This window comes from Harmonia axyridis, chromosome X (genome assembly GCF_914767665.1).
Source record: "Harmonia axyridis chromosome X, icHarAxyr1.1, whole genome shotgun sequence".
NCBI classification, from domain to species: Eukaryota; Metazoa; Arthropoda; class Insecta; order Coleoptera; family Coccinellidae; genus Harmonia; species Harmonia axyridis.
Window position 1 is genome coordinate 30,917,234 of NC_059508.1, and position 5,000 is coordinate 30,922,233.

General features: G+C 41.8%; 1 non-coding gene across 1 annotated transcript; it reads left to right on the plus strand.

The window, feature by feature from the left end:
• The first annotated feature begins 2,512 nt into the window (after positions 1–2,512).
• Positions 2,513–2,631, plus strand: LOC123686769. Its single transcript, XR_006748529.1, has one exon. It is a non-coding gene; the product is annotated as a 5S ribosomal RNA (ribosomal RNA).
• The last annotated feature ends 2,369 nt before the right edge of the window (positions 2,632–5,000 follow it).

A 5,000-nucleotide genomic window follows, 5' to 3' on the forward strand; every position in this document is an offset into this window, starting at 1 on the left:
AATATCCAAAAGCTTATCGAAAAATAAATTACTCAACTTTTACGTGAAGAATCGTTCACCCAAACCTTATCCCCTATATATGTCAGGAGAACCCAAGGTTCCCCTCCAGACACGATTTAGCAAACTTTTCCCGATCGATCCGACCCACCGAGGCCGTCTCGACCGTCCGCTGCGCCTACTAGGGCCGATTTCTTCGGACTCCGATCAGAAAATATACCGATGCATGTCGTTAACACCTAGTCCGCCTCGTCCGATCTATCTAAACAGTCTCGACGCACCCAACACTCTTTCAAAGTCGGATTACTCGGACTCAATCTGAAAATGGACCGATGCATGACGTCAACACATAGCCCGCCTCGTCTGATCTATCTAAGCCATCTCGACCCACCCAACACGCCTTCCAAGTCGGATCACTCGGACTTCGATCTGAAAATCTCCGGACTCATTTTTATGAATATCCCCAGTCAGTAAGAACGTTATTTCGCCAATATATACCAACAATAAACCATATTCCAATAGCTGAACCAAAAATATAATTCCCGATCCAAACGTTCTGCATCGCCCAACGCGACCACCTTCCCTATATATGTCAGGAGAGCACAGGGTTCCCCTCCAGACAACACTTACGCTCTATCCCCGACTCTCGGTCGATCGATAGGCCAGGTCAGCGGTGTCTGTTTCGGCCGAAGCTCGGACTTTGGTCAAAATGTTCCGATACAAAATTTGAACCAAGATAGATACAGATATGATTCCTTCTTAAATATACGTTGATTATCGAACAGAATATGGTAAATATTTTGCGATGACCGAGGATTTCATGAATTTTTTTTTTTTTTCGAAAAAATTTTCTATTATCGGAATTTCCTCAAATTTCATTTGGTTGCCTCCTAATGCTTATTAAAAATGATAACCAACAATCAGAATCATTATTTATCATTTATTTCAATTTTTATAATGAAAAACGTTCACGTCCTTTCGCGCCTCTCGATCGTCGTTTACGTGATGCATCGGTCAGCCCTAGTTTACGTGGTGCATCGGTAAGATCGAGTTCACGTTCTGCATCGGTCTGCCCGAGTTTACGTGGTGCATCGGTAAGATCGAGATTACGTGGTGCATCGGTAAGATCGAGTTCACGTTCTGCATCGGTCTGCCTGAGTTTACGTGGTGCATCGGTATGATCGAGTTTACGTTCTGCATCGGTGTGATCTAGTTTACGTTGTGCATCGGTAAGATCGAGATTACGTGAAGCATCGGTATGATCGAGTTTACGTTCTGCATCGGTCTGGACTCTGAGATATATTTTCGACGTGAAAATGTTCCGATACAACTTTTGAACCAGGATAGTTAGAGAGATGATTTTTTCTGGGATGTACGTTGATTGGGGAATGGATTGTGGAAAATAACTTGCCATGACCGAGGTGTTCTCGAATTTTTTTTTTTTTTCGAAAAATATTTTCTGATTTTGGATTTCACTCAAATTTGATTTCGTTGCCTTCTAATGTGTTCTAAAAGAGTAAATCAGTAATCAGAATCGAAAAATATTTTTCGGATTTTTTTTTTTTTGAAAAAAAATTTTCTGATTTTGGAATTTCCTCAAATTTGATTTGGTTGCCTTCTAATGTGTTTTTAAAGCGTAAATCAGTAATCAGAATCAATATTCATTGTCGACTTTAATTTTTATAAGGAAAAATGTTCACGTCCTTAAACGCCTCCCCATCATTAGCCCGAGTCCAAGTCGATGTCAGTCCCGAGCGGACGGTGTCAGATACTACCTATCGCCCCGGTCTGGACTTGGCGAGGTATTTCGACGTGAAATGTTCCGATACAACTTTTGAACCAGGATAGTTAGAGAGATGATTTCTTCTATGTTGTACGTTGATTGTGGAATGGATTGTGGGAAATAACTTGCCATGACCCAGGTGTTCTTGAATTTTTTTTTTTTTCGAAAAAAATTTTCTGATCTTGAAATTTCCTCAAATCTGATTGCGTTGCCTTCTAATGTGTACTAAAAGAGTAAATCAGTAATCAGAATCAATATTCATTGTCGACTTTAATTTTTATAAGGAAAAATGTTCACGTCCTTAAACGCCTCTCCATCGTTACCCCGACTCCAAGACGATGTTAGACCGGAGCGGACGGTGTCAGATGCGACCGATCTCCCCGGTCTGGACTTAGCGAGATATTCCGACGTGAAATGTTCCGATACAAAAATTTAACTGTGATAGTTAGAGAGATGGTTCCTTTTGTGATGTACGTTGATTGTGTAATAGAATATGGAAATAAACTTGAGATGACCGAGGTCTTCTGGGATTTTTTTTTTTTTTCGAAAAATATTTTTCGATTTCGGAAATCCCTCAAATTTCATTGAGATATGTCCTAATGTGTTCTTAAAACTTAAATCAACAATCAGAATTAATATCCAAAAGTTATTTCATTTTTTATAAGGAAAAACGTTCACGTCCTTTCCGCTCCCAAAAAGTGAGATATCATAGAAAATATCGCTATATTTGTTGTTTACGGCCATACCACGCTGAAATTGCCAGTTCTCGTCAGAACACTGAAGCCAAGCAGCGTCGGGCGCGGTTAGTACTTGGATGGGTGACCGCTTGGGAACACCGCGTGCTGTAAGCTTTTTTTTTACGTTCTGCATCGGTCTGCCGAGATAACGTGGTGCATCGGTATGATCGAGTTTACGTTCTGCATCGGTAAGATCGAGATTACGTGATGCATCGGTAAGATTGAGATTACGTGGTGCATCGGTAAGATCGAGTTTACGTGGTGCATCGGTAAGATCCAATTCACGTTCTGCATCGGTAAGATCCAGTTCACGTGGTGCATCGGTAAGATCGAGATTACGTGGTGCATCGGTAAGATCGAGTTTACGTGGTGCATCGGTAAGATCCAATTCACGTTCTGCATCGGTAAGATCCAGTTCACGTGGTGCATCGGTAAGATTGAGATTACGTGGTGCATCGGTAAGATCGAGTTTACGTGGTGCATCGGTAAGATCCAATTCACGTTCTGCATCGGTAAGATCCAGTTCACGTGGTGCATCGGTAAGATTGAGATTACGTGGTGCATCGGTAAGATCGAGTTTACGTGGTGCATCGGTAAGATCCAATTCACGTTCTGCATCGGTAAGATCCAGTTCACGTGGTGCATCGGTAAGATCGAGATTACGTGGTGCATCGGTAAGATCGAGTTTACGTGGTGCATCGGTAAGATCCAATTCACGTTCTGCATCGGTAAGATCCAGTTCACGTGGTGCATCGGTAAGATTGAGATTACGTGGTGCATCGGTAAGATCCAGTTCACGTGGTGCATCGGTAAGATGGAGATTACGTGGTGCATCGGTAAGATCGAGATTACGTGGTGCATCGGTAAGATCTACTTTACGTTCTGCATCGGTCTGCCCTTGTTTACGTGGTGCATCGGTAAGATCGAGATTACGTGAAGCATCGGTATGATCGAGTTTACGTTCTGCATCGGTCTGCCCGATATTACGTGGTGCATCGGTCTGCCCTAGTTTACGTGGTGCATCGGTTTGGACTTAGAGATATATTTTCGACGTGAAAATGTTCCGATACAACTTTTGAACCAGGATAGTTAGAGAGATGATTTTTTCTGGGATGTACGTGGATCGGGGAATGGATTGTGGGAAATAACTTGCCATGACCGAGGTGTCCTCGAATTTTTTTTTTTTTCGAAAAAAATTTTCTGATTGTGGAATTTTCTCAAATTTGATTTGGTTGCCTCCTAATGTGTTCTAAAAGAGTAAATCAGTAATCGGAATCGAAAAATATTTTTCGGATTTTTTTTTTTTTCGAAAAAAATTTTCTGATCGTGGAATTTCCTCAAATTCGATTTGGTTGCCTTCTAATGTGTTTTTAAAGCGTAAATCAGTAATCAGAATCAATATTCATTGTCGACTTTAATTTTTATAAGGAAAAATGTTCACGTCCTTAAACGCCTCCCCATCATCAGCCCGAGTCCAAGTCGATGTCAGTCCCGAGCGGACGGTGTCAGATACTACCTATCGCCGAGGTCTGGACTTGGCGAGATATTACGACGTGAAATGTTCCGATACAACTTTTGAACCAGGATAGTTAGAGAGATGATTTCTTCTATGTTGTACGTTGATTGTGGAATGAAATACGGAAAATAACTCGCCATGACCGAGGTGATTACGATTTTTTTTTTTTTTCGAAAAAAATTTTCTGATCGTGGAATTTTCTCAAATTTGATTTGGTTGCCTCCTTATATGTTCTAGTAGCGATAATCAACAATCAGAATCAAAATCCATGGTCGGGTTTGATTTTTATAAGGAAAAATGTTCACGTCCTTTTTTACAACCCCGACTCATTGACGATGTTAGAACCGAGCCGGCGGTGTCAGATACGACCGATCGCCCCGGTCCCGATCGTCATTTACGTTGTGCATCGGTCTGCCCGAGATTACGTGGTGCATCGGTATGATCGAGTTTACGTGGTGCATCGGTAAGATCCAATTCACGTTCTGCATCGGTAAGATCCAATTCACGTTCTGCATCGGTAAGATCCAGTTCACGTGGTGCATCGGTAAGATGGAGATTACGTGGTGCATCGGTAAGATCGAGATTACGTGGTGCATCGGTAAGATCTACTTTACGTTCTGCATCGGTCTGCCCTTGTTTACGTGGTGCATCGGTAAGATCGAGATTACGTGAAGCATCGGTATGATCGAGTTTACGTTCTGCATCGGTCTGCCCGATATTACGTGGTGCATCGGTCTGCCCTAGTTTACGTGGTGCATCGGTTTGGACTTAGAGATATATTTTCGACGTGAAAATGTTCCGATACAACTTTTGAACCAGGATAGTTAGAGAGATGATTTTTTCTGGGATGTACGTGGATCGGGGAATGGATTGTGGGAAATAACTTGCCATGACCGAGGTGTCCTCGAATTTTTTTTTTTTTCGAAAAAAATTTTCTGATTGTGGAATTTTCTCAAATTTGATTTGG